A 17,733-nucleotide genomic window follows, 5' to 3' on the forward strand; every position below is an offset into this window, starting at 1 on the left:
TGAGAGGAAAGTTAAAATAAGTTCAAAAGAAAGAAGGAAAATAAGTTATAACCCCGGATCTACATACAGGAAGAGCATGAAAGAGGAATATATATGAAGATAAAATTAAAAAAAAAAAAAAGACTTTCATTTTTCTTATTTTTAATTGATTTAATAGATAACAGTCTTGAAAATAAAAACAGCAATATGATATTCAACTATGTATGCTTATGTATATGTCATATATATGGTAATTTATCCTTATTATAAGTGAAATGATGACAACAATGGTATAAGGAATGAAAGGAAATTAGGGATAGTCTCAAAAGATGTGCACATTACCTGGGAAGTTGTACAGTCCTAGTTGAAAGTAGATTGGGACGTCATAAATGTATCCTGAAAACTCTAAAACAACCACTAAGAAAGTGAAAAAATAAATATAACTGAAATACTAAAAAGAGAAAATAGAATCATATTACATGCTGAAAAATACAGGTGACTAAGGAGACAACATTTTGGTTTAATTGCAGGCAGGTTCTTTACCAACTGAGCTATCAGGGAAGCCCTAGGAGAGAAATGGAATCATATAAAATCACAAAAGGCCCAAAAGGAGTGACGAACAAAAGCAGTAACAAAGAACAAGGGAACAAAGAGGAAACAGGAACTAATACAGTAGGTGCTAGTCCAGCTCTGTTAATAATCACTTTGAATGTCAATGGCCTAACTGTACCAGTTAAGACAGATATTGCCACAGAGGATCAAAAACCATGACTCAACCATATGTCATCTATAGGAAACACGTTAAATACAGATATACATAGATTAAGAGCAAATGGATGGAGAAAAAATGCCATACTAACACAAATGAAAGGAGATCAAACCAGTCAATCCTAAAGGAAATCCATTCTGAATATTTATTGGAAGGACTGATGCTGAAGCCCAATACTCTGATCATCTGCCGTGAAGAGCCAGTCATTAGAAAAGATCCTGATGCTGGGAAAGATTGAAGGCAGAAGGAGAAGGGATGACAAAGGATGAGATGGTTGCATGGCAACACTGACTCAATGGACATGAGTTTGAGCAAACTCCGGGAGATGGTGAAGGGCAGGGAAGCCTGGCGTAATGCAGTCCATGGGGTCACAGAGTCTGACACGACTGAGCGACAACATAAATAAAGAGAAAGCAAGAGTAGTTATACTCTCAGTTATATATTCAGTTATAATTTCAGACAGAACTGACACCAAGGAAATTCAGAGACACAGGACTTACATAATGATAAAGGGATTAATTTTTAAGACATGACAATTCTTAACATGCATATGCCTAACAACAGAGTATCAAACAATGTGAGTGAAAACCAGGTAGGACTTACAGAGAAACAGATGAACCCACTGTCATAGTTAGAAACGTTAACACCCCTCTGCCAGATGCACAGATCTAGCAGCCAGAAAATCAGTAAGATACAGCTGAAACCACCAAACACTATACACTATTGATACTAAGTATAAAATAGATAACTAATGAGGGCCTATTGTATAGCATAGGGAATTATATTCAATGCCCTGTGGTGACCCGAATGGGATGGAAATACAAAAAAAAAAAAAAGAGGGGATATATGTGTACATACAGCTGACTCACTTTGTTGTACAGCAAAAACTAACACAACATTGTAAAGCAACTATAGGGCAATTGCAAAAAAAAAAAAAAAACCAACACTCCCAATTAAATGGATAAAATTGACATCTAGAAAGCACTTCATCCAACTATAGCAGAATGCACATTTTTCTCAAGCACACATGAGACATTCACAAAGATAGACCACACTGTGAGCCACAGAACACAGCAAATTTAAAAGAATAGAAATAATGCAATGTTTGCTCTCAAACTACAAGAAATTAAACCAAAAATAAATAGTTATATGAAGATAACTGGAAAAGTCCCAAATACAAGGAGATTAAACAACACACTTCCAAATGACACATGGGTCAAATAAAATTTCAAGAAAAATTAAAAATATATATACTTTTGAATGAAAAAGTAAAAGCAATTTATCAGAATTTGAGGAATACAGCAAGAGAAGTGCTAGAGGAACTTTTATAGCATTAAATGTACATAGTATAAAAGATGAAAGATCTAAATTCCAACAATAGAAGAATTTTCCACCATAAAAAAATGGCAAAATAAGAGCAAATTAAATGGGGAGGGAGGAGGGTTCAGGATGGGGAACACGTGTATACCTGTGGCAGATTCATGTTGATATATGGCAAAACCAATACAATATTGTAAAGTTAAAAAGTAAAATAAAATTTAAAAAAATAAATAAATTCAAAATAAGCATAAGTTGAAAACAAAAAATCAGTACAGAAAATCATCAGAACAAAAAGGTGATACTTCGAAAAAAACTGATAAAATTAATAATCTCTTAACCTGGAGAGGGAAATGGCAATCCATTTCAGTATTTTTGCTTAGAAAATCCCATGGACAGAGGGGCCTGGCAGGCTACTGTCCATAGGGTCACAAAGAGTCAGACACAACTGAAGCAACTTAGCTTTTAACTAGGATAACAAAGAAAAAAAGAAAGCAGACACAAACTGCTATTGATAATATCAAAAGTGAAAGAAGGAAATTTACTGCAGATACCATGGAAATGAAAAGGATAATAAAGAAATGAAATAACTATGCCCACATAGTTGATAATATGGATGAAATGGACTAATTCCTAGAAAGACAATCTGCCATAACACACCTAAGAATATGTAGATGTGTTGAATTAGGCCTAAATCATTTAAAATGAATCGGTAATTAACAATCTTACAAAACAGAGAGCACAAAAAACAATTGGATTCATTGATGAATTCTATTAAACACTTAAGGAAGAAATTATAGCAATTCTACCTCATTTTTTTCAGAGGATAGAAACATAAAAACTACTTTTAGCACATTCTATGAGGTCAGCATTACACTAAAATTACAAATTTTACCAGAGAAATACAGACCAGTGTCTTTCATGAACATAGATGTAAAATTCTAAACACAACTGTCAGCAAATAGATGTCAGCAAATAGAATCTGTTGTTACTGTTGTTCCATTGCTCAGTTGTGTCCAACTCTTTGAGACCCCATGGACTGCAGCTCACCAGGCTTCCCTATCCTTCACCATCTTCTGGAGCTTGCTCAAACTCATGTCCATTGAGTTGGTGATGCCTTTCAACCATCTCATCCTGTCCTCCGCTTCTCCTCCTCCCTTCAGTCGTTTCCAGCATCAGGGTCTTTTCGAACAAATCTGCTCTTCATATCAGGTGGCCAAAGTGTTGGAGCTTCAGCTTTAGCATCAGTCCTTCCAATGAATATTCAGGATTGATTTCCTTTTGGATTGACTATTTTCTCCATGCAGTCCAAGGGACTCTCAGGAGTCTTCTCCAATACCACAGTTCAAAAGTGTCAATTCTTGGTGCTCAGCTTTCTTTATAGTCCAGATCAGATCAGATCAGTCGCTCAGCCGTGTCCGACTCTTTGCGACCCATGAATCGCAGCAGGCCAGGCCTCCCTGTCCATCACCAACTCCCGGAGTCCACTCAGACTCAAGTCCATCAAGCCAGTGATGCCATCCAGCCATCCATCCTCTGTCGTCCCCTTCTCCTCCTGCCCCCAATCCCTCCCAGCATCAGGGTCTTTTCCAATGAATCAACTCTTCGCATGAGGTGGCCAAAGTACTGGAGTTTCAGCTTTAGCATCATTCCTTCCAAAGAAATCCCAGGGCTGATCTCCTTCAGAATGGACTGGTTGGATCTCCTTGCAGTCAAAGGGACTCTCAAGACTCTTCTCCAACACCACAGTTCAAAAGCATCAATTCTTCGGTGCTCAGCCTTCTTCACAGTCCAACTCTCACATCCATACATGTGTACATCTGTACATGACCACAGGAAAAATCATAGCCTTGACTAGACAAACCTTTGTTGGCAAAGTAATGTCTCTGCTTTTGAATATGCTATCTAGGTTGGTCATAACTTTCCTTCCAAGGAGTAAGCGTCTTTTAATTTCATGGCTGCAATCACCATCTGTAGTGATTTTGGAGCCCAGAAAAATAAAGTCTGACACTGTTTCCACTGTTTCCCCATCCATTTCTCATGAAGTGGTGGGACCGGATTCCATGATCTTTGTTTTCTGAATGTTGAGCTTTAAGACAACTTTTTCACTCTTCGCTTTCACTTTCATCAAGAGGCTTTTGAGTTCCTCTTCACTTTCTGCCATAAGGGTGGTGTCATCTGCATATCTGAGGTTATTGATATTTCTCCCGGCAATCTTGATTCCAGCTTGTGTTTCTTCCAGCCCAGTGTTTCTCATGATTTACTCTGCATAGAAGTTAAATAAGCAGGGTGACAGTAGTCCAACTCTCACGTATATACATGACCACTAGAAAAACCATAGCTTTGACTATATGGACCTTTAATGGCAAAGTAATGTCTCTGCTTTTTAATATGCTGTTTAGGTTTGTTATGCCTTTTCTTCCAAGGAGCAAGGGTGTTTTCATTTCATGGCTGCAGTCACCATCTGCAGTGATTTTGGGGCCCAAGAAAATAAAGTCTGTCACAGTTTCCATTGTTTCCCCATTGATTTGATGAGATGGGATTGGATGCCATAATCATAGTTTTTTGAATGTTGAGTTTTAAGCCAGCTTCTTCACTCTTCTCTTTCACTTTTATCAATAGGCTCTTTAGTTCCTCTTCACTTTCTGCCATAAGGGTGGTTTCATGTCAATGCTCTGTGTCAAATGTCCAATGTGAAATAGAGTCAAATGATGTATAAAAATAATTATACACCATGACCAAGTGGGATTCATCCCAGGTATTAAAGGCTAATTCCATTTTTAAATATTAATTAATATAACCTCTTATATCAATAAGCTGAGAAAGAAAAATAAATTCTTATATAATAGATGAAGAAAAGAATTTGAAAAAAAAATTGAACACCACTTATGATAAAAACATTCAGCAAGCTAGGAATGCAGGAATACTTTGTCAACCTGATAAAGATTATTTGCAAAAATATATATAGCTAATATCATGCTTAATCATGAGATACTTGAAGTTCTCTAATATGATCAAGTATAAAGATAAGGATTTGCCTTCTCACCACTCCTTTTTAACATCATATGGAAGTCCTAGATATTATAATAAAACAAGAAGAAAAAATATTTTTGTGATTGGGAAGGAGGAAGTAAAACTGTCTTTGGTCACAGATGACATAATTGTCGATTTAGAATAACTGAAAGGATGACAGAAAATTTCAGAAACTAATAAGCAGTTATAGCAACATGGCAGAATAAAGATTAATATACAAAAGTCAATGGTTTTCTATGTTTCATCAAGTGGAATTTTAAGTAAAAGTCCAGTACCACTTATAGCACATATGTGCTCATGCTCAGTCATGTCTGACTCTTTGAGACCTCATGGACTATAGCCTGCCAGTCTCCTGTCTGTGGAATTTTTTGGGCCAGAACACTGGACTGGGTTGCCATTTCCTATTCCAGGGAATCTTTCTGGCCCAGGGATAGAAGTGTCTTTTGTGTCTCCTGCATTGGCAGGTGGGTTCCTTACCACTGCTCCACCAACATGTGTATGGAGAGGCAAAAGACCAAGATTAGCCAACGCAATATTAAAGAAGGATAAAGTTGGAAGTGTGACACTAACCAATTTCAGGATTAATACAAAGCTACAGTAATCAAGACAGTGTGGTACTGGCAATAGAAAGGACTAACAGATCAGTGATACAGAATAGGAAGTACAGAAATAAACCCTGATAAATATAGACTACTGATCTTTTACTGGTGGCTCAGATGGTAAAGAATCTGCCTGTAATATAGGAGACTTGAGTTCAATCGCTGTGTTAGGAAACTCCTGTGGAGAAGGGAATGGCTACCCACTCCAATATTCTTGCCTAGAGAATTCCATGGACAGAGGAGCTTGGTGAGCTACAGTCCATGGGGTCTGTAAGAGTCAGTACTAAGCGAGTAATACTTTCACTTTCATTTCAAAGGCAATAAAATGGAGCAAAGAAAGTTTCTTTAAATTGGGACAACTTGATATCCACATGAAAAGCAATGAATTTAGAAACAGACCTTATGCCTTTCATAAAAAATTAACTCAAAATGGGAGCTTCTCTGGTGTCCCAGTGGTTAAGACTTCCCTTTCCAATGCAGTAGTGTAGATTCCATCCCTGGTCAGGGAGCTAAGTCCTCACATGTTGTTGCTGTTGTTCAGTTGTGTCCCACACTTTGTGACCCCAAGAGCTGCAGCAAATCAGGCTTCCCTGTCCTTCATTAACTATCTCCCAGAATTTGCTCAAACTTCTGTGCATTAAATTGTTGATGCCATCCAACCATTTTATACTTTGTTGCCCCCCTTCTCCTCCTGCCCTCAATTTTTCCTAGCATCAGGGTATTTTCCAATGAGTCAGGTGGCCAAAGTATTGGAGCTTCAGTTTCAGCATCAGTCCTTTCCATGAACACTCGGACTGATTTCCTTTAGCATTGACTGGTTTGATCTTCATGCTGTTTAAGGGACTCTCAAGAGTCTTTTCCAGCACCACAGTTCCAAAGCATACATTCTGCGGTGCTCAGGCTTTTTTATGGTCCAACTTTCACATCCATAATGACTACTGGAAAAACCATAGCTTTAACTAAATGGATCTTTGTTGGCAAAGCGATGTTTCTGCTTTGCAATGCCCTGTCTGTTTGTCATAACTTTTTTCCCAAGGAGCAAGTGTCTTTTATTTTCATGGCTGCAGTCACTGTCTATAGTGATTTTGGATCCCAAGAAAATAAAGTCTGTCACAGTTTCCATTGTTTCCTCATCTAATTGCAATGAAATGATGGGATTAGATGTCACGATCTTATTTTTTTGAATGTGAAGTTTTAAGCCAGATTTTTCACTCTCCTTTTTCACCTTCATCAAAAGGGTTCTTTACTGCCTCTTAGCTTTCTGTCATAAGGATGGTGTCCTCTGCATATTTGAGCCTACTGATAAATCTCCTGGCAATCTTGATTCCAACTTGTGCTTCATCAAGCCCTGCATTTGGCATGATGTACTCTACACAGAAATTAAATAAGCAGGATGACAATATACGGCCTTGACATACTCCTTTCCCAATTTTGGACCAATCTGTTGTTCCTTGTCTGGTACTAACTATTGCTTCTTGACCAGTTTTCTCAGGAGGCAGGAAAGGTGGTCTGTTATTCCAATTTCTTGAAGAATTTTCCAGTTTGTTATGATCCATACAGTCAAAGGCTTTAATGTAGTCAGTGAAGCAGAGTAGATGCTTTTTTCTGGAATTCTCTTGCTTTTTCTGTTATCTGACAGATGTTGGGAATTTGATCTCTGTTTCCCCTGCCTTTTCTAAATGCAGCTTGTACATCTGAAAGTTCTCAGTTCACGTACATTGTAGGCTCCTCAGTCCATGGGATTTCCTAGGGAAGAATACTGGGAATTCCTAGAATTCCTAGGGAAGAACAGCGGTTACTACTATTTGGGATCTTCCCAACCCAGAGATCGAAACCAACTCTCCTGCACTGGGAGGAGGATTGTTTAACACTGAGCCAACAGGAAAGGTATTTATTAAATTAAGTTAGTTATTTTATCTTAATAATTATTTTTAAAACTGCTATCACTTATGTTATATTTATAATATAGACTTTATTATAGTAAACAATTCTGAGTTTTAATTGAAATGTAATTAAACTTATAATGCAACTTCCATGAACTTTTGTTTATGGAAGTTATATCTTTTGTATATCTAATTGCCAATTTAAAAAATGCTTCTTAACAAACCAAGGTTTGATGATTGTTTTAAAAGTAATTTTTTAAAATGTAAATATAAAATTTTACAATACTATCTATAATAATTAAATGAAATTACAACAAATGAGAGAGTAGTTATGGTGCCCTTTAAAGATGATTTTCCTCATTTCATACAATATTTTGCATGTTAAGTGGTGGAACTCAATTCTTTTACTATAAAACTAATTTTGTTTGATATAAAACTGAATTCTTATGTTCAATAATATTCTCATCTCAGAGGGTAATGAAGAAAAATCCCACTAATTTGCAAACTAGTGACACACTGACAAAATAACATAGGATGGTATGAACTTCAAAATGTTAAGACCTTAAAATCAATAAGCAAGATAACATATTATTTAAAACCAAAATTTTCCAAGTATGACATTACCTGATACTCTAGCTTCATGGAATGTGTCAAGTAAAATGTGTCAATCATAGAAACTTCAGAGTACAATATTTTAAACTTTGAGAGAAAATAGGTGTCTTAGTAGTGTTTCAGATTTATTTGGGGCTAAAATGAAATATGAGCAATTCAGGGCTAAAATAGAACTTCCTAAGCTTTTTTAGTGTAATGTCCATGATGGTCTAGAGATTTACATCGAAAGATCAACATGATGAGGTGATTATGCACAGATGCAAAATTTCAATCACACCATCCATAGGTGGTCTCAATAATGAGATCCTGATTGCCTAAAGGGAATGAAAATCTGAAGGCTGATTTCTTGCAAAATTAGAGGACATACTATAACTAGGATAGTTTCTCCTGTCATGAAATTAGTTTTTTAAATAATTTCTCTCAAATAACTGGCTCTTTTTAAACATGAAAATAAATACTTTGAAGATAAAACTAGAGGATTATTTTCAATGCCACTTACACATTACATGATTGAATATAATTATGTATCTGAAATTTTATAACTTATAAATAATTTTCACCTTTCAAATATAATTTTGATTTACACAAATCTTTACTAATAAGCATGTTTTAAAAGTGGTATGGAGGAGATGGCACTCAGAGTATCCACTCATCTTCCCTTTCTCCTGTGTTATTCAGCCAGCAGAATGACCATGATTAACAGATCATTAGATTCTGCAGGGGAATCATCTTTTTAGGCTTGAAGTCCTTAGGAAGATGTTCTGCTAAGGATTATAATTTGAAGAAGGGAATGGAAACCCACTCTAATAATCTTGTCTGGAGAATCCCAGGGATAGAGGACCCTGGTAGGCTACAGTCCATGGGAGCCGGATGCAGCTGAGTGACTAACAAATAATTTGTGAGACCACAGTGAAGACTAAGAACTACAGCATCTTGCTAATAAATTGCCATCCTTGTGTTCATGCACAATGATCAAACAATGAAGTTGATATTTTTCCTGGATAAATGATAGGAGAGAAAACCAACAGAAACTACTCAAATTTTCAGAGTTTGCATGATAAAAACAAAATCATTAACAATTATAGTATTTGTCAAAGGTCAATAATATCCCCAAACACTTATCAAAATAAAATTCAAAAATAATTTGGAGGAACATTTCCAAAGCTTAGGTAGTAAAAAAACAAACAGACAAACAAACAAAAATCATGTTGATTCTAAGTAGGTATTCCAATGAATACAATATTATTCTAAATCATAAATAGAAACAATTGGTGATTATAGCACATGGAAAGTATTAATAAAATGAATGACAGCAATGACTCAAAGAATGGGAGGGAAAGATTGGGAACATTCTGTTGTAAAGTATCTCAATTACACAGGAAATAATGTTACATTAGTTAAAAAATGAAAATGAATACTGTAAAGTCTAGGCAACTGATATGCTAGAAAGGAGCTAAAATGGAATCCTATAAAATGCTCAATTAAAACTAGATAAAAGAGCAAAAAATGCCTCTGTCAATAAATATAAAATAATTACAAACATATTTATGTTTATCCAACATTAAATATGAATGGCCTAAAGATACTAATTAAAAGAAAGAGATTGAATTTATATAAACAACTGTGTGAGGTCTATAAAAAAAACTAATTTAAAATATAAAGACTAAAATAGACTAAAAGTAAAGAGATGAACTTCTACTTCTGGAAAGGTGAAATGTTATACCTTTCTTCATAAGTACAATGAAAAGTCCTGAACAGTTATATAGAAATCAAGCATAAGACAACTCTAAAAGGTGCAAAAACGTGAGGATCTACAGAATAACATGATGATGAGTTCTCTGAGTTTTCTTTTTACTTCATATATTCCAAATGAAAAGGAGAAAAAAGGCAATAATAAAGGATTGCAAATAATAATGGAAAAAAACTTTCCAATTTGGGGGAAAAAAAATCTTATAAACCTACAAGTTTAAGAAGTTGAGTGAATTATGTTATTCCAAACAGAATAAACCTAAAACATACTTAACAAGATCCTTTATAATTAAGGTCCCAACAACTAAAGAGAAAAACAGTCTTGAATATAGTCAAAGAAAAATGACACTTTGCCTAAATGAGAATTAAATTAGAAGACAGTAGATTTCTCATCTCCAAACATTGAGGCCAGAAGAAAAGTATTTAAGTGCTGAAATAATAGAACTGTCAACAATCTCATGCATAGTGAAAATATCCTTTTGGACTAAAGGGGAAATCAAGATATTCTCAGAAAGGAAAACTAAGAGAATTAGTTACCAACAAACTTACCCTAAAAGAAAGGCTGGAAGTTTTCTAACAGGAAAAGAATGATAAAAAAGAAACTGGGATATCAGGAAAGGAGAAAGACAGTTAGCAAAAGAGTAATGAATACAATAGGAAACTTTCTCATGAGTCTTCTAAATTATTTTTGGTGGCTGAAGTAAAAATTACAATACTGACTGGTGTGATTCTATGTGTATACACAGGATACAGTTAAGAAAATTATTTTTTTTAAAGGAGAGTAAAAGCCCATAAAAGGAAGAAAGCCTTCAACTTTTCAAACAAGCTGATGAAATGACAGCAATAGACTGTGAAAATTGAAGTATATAAATAGTGTAATACATAAAAAATCATCAATAAAGCTGTACAAAGAAAAACAGAAGCACTATAGATAAATCAAAATAGAATTCTAAAAATTGGTTCAAGTAAGTAGTTCAAAGTTAGGAAAAAGAAAGCCTAGAGAGGAATAACAGAAGTTATTATATATATACATATTATATATATTATATAATATTACATTATATATATGTAAAAAAATGCAGAATTAAGTTCTAATTTATCAACAATCACATCAAATGGAAAATGATCTGAATGTATCAGATAGAAGACAGCTTTTAATAAGGTGGATCAAAAGATATGACCCAATAATATGCCAGTGGCAAGTAACTCTCTTCACATATAATTATATAGGAGGTTGAAGTAAGATAATGAAAAAATCTTATGCAAATATTAATCAAAGGAAAGCCAAAGTGACTATATTAATATCAAATAAATTCAACTTCAGAGCAAAGAAAGTCACTAGGTAGGGAGAGAGATTGCATCGTAACTGTCAATCCATCTTAAAAACAGAGAACACATAGGTGGGCATGCACTTAGCCATAGAGATGAAAAATATACAAAGTAAAATCTAATCAAACTGAAGGAGAAATACAGATATCCATATTTGGTTAAAGTTAAAGATTTTGATTAACTTAAGATTAGATTTGATTTAGATTTGATTAACTTTAGATTAGAGATACCAAGGGAACATATCATACAAAGATGGGCTCAATAAAGGACAGAAATGGTATGGACCTAACAGAAGCAGAAGATATTAAGAAGAGGTGGCAAGAATACACAGAAGAATGGTACAAAAATAAAAGAATCTTAACGACCCAGATAATCTTGAAGGTGTGATCACTCACACTCACCTACAGCAGGACATTCTGGAATGTGAAGTCAAGTGGGCCTTAGGAAGCATCACTACGAACAAAGCTAGTGGAAGTGATGGAATTCCAGTTGAGCTATTTCAAATTCTAAAAGATGATACTCTGAAACTGCTGCACTCAATACGTCAGCAAATTTGGAAAACTCAGGAGTGGCCACAGGAAAGTCAGTTTTCATTTCAATCCCAAAGAAAGGTAATGCCAAAGAATGCTCAGATTACCACACAATTGCATTCATCTCACACACTAGTAAAGTAATATTCAAAATTCTCCAAGCCAGGCTTTAGCAATATGTGAACCATGAAATTCCAGATGTTCAAGCTGTTTTTAGAAAAGGCAGAAGAACCAGAGATCAAATTGCCAACATCTGCTGCATCATCAAAAAAGCAAGAGAGTTCCAGAAAAACCTCTATTTCTGCTTTATCGACTATGCCAAAGCCTTTGACTGTGTGGATCACAATAAATTGTGGACAATTCTGAAAGAGATGGGAATACCACACCACCTGACCTTCCTCTTGAGAAACCTTTATGCAGGTCAGGAAGCAACAGTTAGAACTGGATATGGAACAGCAAACTGGTTCCAAATAGGAAAAGGAGTATGTCAAGGCTGTATATTATCACCCTGCTTATTTAACTTATATGCAGAGTACATCATGAGAAACGCTGGACTGGAAGAAGCACAAGCTGGAATCAAGATTGCTGAGAGAAATATCAATAACCTCAGATATGCAGATGACACAGCCCTTATGTCAGAAAGTGAAGAAGAACTAAAGAGCCTCTTGGTGAGATTGAAAGAGGAGAGTGAAAATGTTGGCTTAAAACTCAACATTCAGAAAACTAAGATCATGGCATCCAGTCCCATCACTTCATGGCAAATAGAAGGAGAAACAGTGGAAACAGTGACTAACTTTATTTTTCTGGGCTCCAAAATCACTGCAGATGGTGATTGCAGCCATGAAATTAAAAGACACTTACTCCTTGGAAGGAAAGTTATGACCAACCTAGACAGCATATTAAAAAGCAGAGACATTACTATGCCAACAAAAGTCCATATAGTCAAAGATATGGATTTTCCAGTAGTCATGTATGGATGTGAGAGTTGGACTATAAAGAAATCTGAGTGCCAAACAATTGATGCTTTTGAACTGTGGTACTGGAGAAGACTCTTGAGAGTCCCTTGGACTGCAAGGAGATCTAACCAGTCCATCCTAAAGGAGATTAGTCTTGGGTGTTCATTGGCAGTACTGATGTTGAAGCTGAAACTCCAATACTTTGGCCACCTGATGTGGAGAGCTGACTCCTCTGAAAATACTCTGATGTTGGGAAAGATTGAGGGCAGGAGGAGAAGGGGACGACAGAGAATGAGATGGTTGGATGGCATCACTGACACAATGGACATGGTTTTGGGTAGACTCGGGGAGTTGGTGATGGACAGGGAGGCCTGGCGTGCTGAGATTCATGGGGTTGCAAAGAGTAGGACACGACTGAGCACCTGAACTGCACTGAACTGAAAGATTTTGATACTCATTTCAAAAAATTGGTACGACAACTAGAGAGAGATTCAGTAAGTACAGAAGAACTCAAAAACAACATTTGTCTCCAGGATTCAGTCAAAATTCATACAACCCTCCATGAAAAGGAGCAGTAGATGTATTCAAGTGTTGACAAACTTAAAACAGGATATACACTCTATCCTGGGACATAACTTCAAAACATGTACAAAAATTGAAATCATACAAAATGTGTTCTCTACCTACAGTTGAATTAGTTACTAATCAATAACAAAAAGATAATAAGAAAATATCAAACACTAAACAACAGCCTTAATCAATTCATGTATCAAAGAGAAAATATTTAGGGAAGTATGTTAGGGGTTTCCCTGGTGGCTTAGATGGTAAAGAATCCACCTGCAATTCAGGAGACTCAGGTTTGATCCCTGGGTCAGGAAGATCCCCTGGAGGAGGGAATGGCTACCCACTCCAGTATTCTTGCCTGGAGAATCCTATGGACAGAGGAGCCTGGGAGGCTACAGTCCATGGGATTGCAAAGATTTGGACATGACTGACCAACTAATTAATTATGCATGAAATGCTTTGAAATAAAAGGTAGTGTAAATATATCAAAGAGACAAGGGTAAAGCAGTCTTGAGAGAAATATTATAACATAAAGTGCATACACTAAAAAGAATAGCCCACCATGTACACAGAGCCTTTTTAATATTGAAAAATGAAAACCTTCCAAGCCCCTGCCTCCAGCCTCTGCTCTGGATGAATAAACTGTGTCCCCATCATGAGGGAGAAGATTCCAGCAGCAAAATGCAGAAATTAATGATCTCTGGGCTCCAGATCCCCTCTGGCTGCAGCAGCGAGACTGCTCCATCCTTGACAAAAGGAATGATGACATGTAAGAACAAGGTCCAGAAACTGAGAGCAGCTTGAGACAGTTTTCTGAGCATCTTTGGTGTAGAGGAGATAGCCAACTGGAAGAAGTGCAGTGAGGAAAATATCCAGAAACCAGATGACCATTCAGGCAATACCACCTGGACCCAGCTACCTACCCAGGTTAACATCATCCCCTGGAGCTCCACAGGCCTGTTGCTGGCAGACAGTGCCAAAGGGAAGATTAGCCCCAGCAAGCCTCTTGAAATCCCAACAGCCACCACCTTCATCTTCAGCTATCAACATTCCCAGCTCCACCACACCCATCTTCTCAGTGCCTCAGCCACTTGTGGTGCTGGTGAATACTTTGAATACTACCTCTTTACCAAATGGACATCTTGCAAATATTTTTACCTAGGTTGCATCTTTCCTTTCTATTAATGTGCTCTCTGATCAGTCACTCAATCATGTCCAGCTCTTTGCGAGCCCATAGGCTCTTCTGTCTATGGGATTTCCAGGCAAGCAAGAACACTGGAGTGGGTTGCCATTTCCTCTTCCAGGAGATCTTCCCAACCTAGGGATTCAACCAATGTCATCTGCATCTTTCTCTTAATAGAGTCTTTCAAAATTTCAACATCATTTTTTTTTCCTATGGATTAGGCCACACTTAAAATCTCATTGAAAGTGAAAATGTTAGTTTCTCAGTTGTGTCTCTTTGCAACCCCATGGACTGTAGTCCATTAGGCCCCTCTGTCCATGAAATTCTCCATGCAAGAATACTGGAGTGGGTTGCCATGCCCTTCTACTGGGGATCTTCCCAACCCAGGGATCAACCTGGGTTTCCTGCATTGCAGGCAGATTCTTTACCACCTGGGAAGCCCTAAAGTACAAAACTAAATTAATTATTTTGTTGAAGCTTCCACTATTTTTCTCCAACTACAAATATTCAGTGCTGTCTTATTTTGGAATGCCTGTTTTTCTTCCATTAAGTTAAATAAGAAAAAAAAAAAGGCAAATTCATTATTCATTTAAGAAACCAAGAAAACAAATTTTTTACTGAAGTAACATCCCATACTTGAAGGTGAAAAAGATTCTGTGCTCCCACAGGTCTAGTTTTGCTCAACTGTCACAGAGTGCAAAATATCCTCATAAGCAGACAATGTCAACATTAACTTTTTCCAAAGGCTTGGGGGAAGTTTGGTCAATTTATAATGGTGTGAGGGGCCTTCTAGTGAAGACTGGGGATTCCCTGGTGGCTCAGCAGTGAAGAATCTGCCTGTAATGCAGGATACACAGGTTTGATCCCTGGGTGGGAAGATCCCCTAGAGGAGGGAATGGCAACCCACTCTAGAACTCATGCCTAGAGAATCCCATAGATAGAGAAGCCTGGTGGCCTACAGTCTGTAGGTTCACACAGAGTCACACATGATGGAAGTAACTCAGCAGCAGCAGCATCTAGTGAAGATTCCAATGTTCTTGGTTGCATCTTCGGTTAAAAGACATAAAGGTAATACTGTTTCCAATGAACTTTGCCTCCAGAAGAGTGGTGCCTATATAGAACTAAAACTCAGAATTGGGATTTATTACCATCAACTAGAAAATTAAAAAGTGTAGATAGCAGATAAAATAATACTAGGAACAATCTTTCTAGTTATTTTTCTACTTTCTTATTTTTTAGATTAGGGTAACTTAGACATATGTATATATTAATATTAAGCCTCATGCTCCTACAAAAAAAACAATGGATCTTAATTATTTGAAGATTACATATTTGCAAATTCATCTATTTGTTAAAATTTATTTGTAAAACCAAATCAACACTTGGAGTGTCTCCAGGGTTATTCTTGGACATGCACAGATGGACAAAATCTCTGAGCTGCCCTAAGTACACCTTACCAGCCAAGGCTGAAAATGATACATTTCTCCTTTATCCCTTATACTATAAGCAAACTTTCTTTCTTCAAACTTCTTACTGCCAGTGCTTCACCTTTTTTCTGTTGTTTTCTGTTGGTAGTTTCAACAAAATTTGGTAATTTGTCTCATGTTTTCAGCACAAGAAGCCTGTTATTGTGTCAGTGGATATATTTTTGATATTCACGGATAAAATCCACATCAATGACAGTGTGGATAAAGTGGAAACCCCATAGAGTTTAAATAACTTGTTCAGGTTTCACAACAGTAGTTGATATATAAATTCTCTTGCACTTTCAGCCACTGTGTTATAAAAAATATTAATAAATCCCTCTAGGAGAGAGACCGCCTTTATAGTGGCACAATATGACACCACCCTTATGGAAGAAAGCAAAGAAGAACTAAAGAGTCTCTTGAAGTGAAGTCTCTTGAAGTGAAAGAGGATAATGAAGAAGCTGGCTTAAAACTCAACATTCAGAAAACTAAGATCATGGCATCCAGTCCCGTCACTTCATGGCAAATAGATGGGGAAACAATGGAAACTGTGACAGACTTTATTTTGGGGGGCTCCAAAATCAATGCAGATGGTGACTGCAGCCATGAAATTAAAACATGCTTGCTCTTTGGAAGAAAGGCTATGACAAACCTAGACAGCATGTTAAAAAGCAGAGACATTACTTTGCCAACAAAAGTCCGTCCACCCAAAGGTATGGTTTTTCCAGTAGTCATGAATGGATGTGAGAGTTGGACCTCAACTGAGCATCGAAGAATTGATGCTTTTGAACTGTGGTGTTGGAGAAAACTCTTGAGAGTCCCTTGGACTGCAAGGAGATCAAACCAGTCAGTTCTAAATGAAATCAGTCCTGAATATTCATTGGAAGGACTGATGCTGAAGCTGAAGCTCCAATATTTTGGCCACCTGATGAGAAGAACTGACACTTTGGAAAAGACCCTGATGCTGGGAAGATTGAAGGCAAGAGGAAAAGGGGATGAAAGAGGATGAGATGGTTGGATGACATCGCCAACTCGATGGATGTGAGTTTGAGCAAGCTGAGGGAGTGGTGATGGACAGGGAAGCCTGGCACGCTGCAGTCCATGGGATCAGAGTCAGACATGACGGAGTGAATGAAGCCTGGCATGCTGCAGTCCATGGGATCAGAGTCAGACATGACGGAGTGAATGAAGCCTGGCATGCTGCAGTCCATGGGATCAGAGTCAGACATGACGGAGTGAATGAGCTGAGGCGAAAGACACCACCCTCTCAAGTAATGAGTTATTTTGGTCATTCTAAATAAAATGAATGGAAGCAGAAATTAGAAAAGAAAAAAACATTTTATCTTTTTGCAATTTTTCATGTATCTATTGTCACAACATGAATTCATTTTAGGTGTGATGCATTGTTTTTAGGAAAATAAGTAACTTCAGGCATTTTTTATATTTACAGGATTATTGAAATAATTTTTATTTATGTATTATTTTAGGTGGATTTTAGTTTAAATCAGCAATTATATAAATAGCTTTACTATTTTGTATTATTATATTTACATTGGATGTTTAACATGCAAATCAATTAAAGACATTTGAATTGAGGAAATTATTAAAGTATATTACTGTGTTTAACCATTAATTTGACTATTTCACCTTAAATATATTAAATGTAAATCTAACATACTACATTCATTACTGTAAGTCAAATACTTGCTAAGATATAAAATGATTTAAAAAACCAAGGTTATTCTGAGCATAAATAAATTTGGT

General features: G+C 36.5%; 1 pseudogene; it reads right to left on the bottom strand.

Moving 5' to 3' along the window:
• The window catches only part of LOC133228277 (large ribosomal subunit protein uL24-like), a 29,044-nt pseudogene extending 14,653 nt beyond the window's left edge, over positions 1–14,391 (bottom strand).
• Between the last annotated feature and the right edge of the window lie 3,342 nt (positions 14,392–17,733).

Source organism: Bos javanicus, chromosome 16 (genome assembly GCF_032452875.1).
Source record: "Bos javanicus breed banteng chromosome 16, ARS-OSU_banteng_1.0, whole genome shotgun sequence".
Lineage (NCBI taxonomy): Eukaryota > Metazoa > Chordata > Mammalia > Artiodactyla > Bovidae > Bos > Bos javanicus.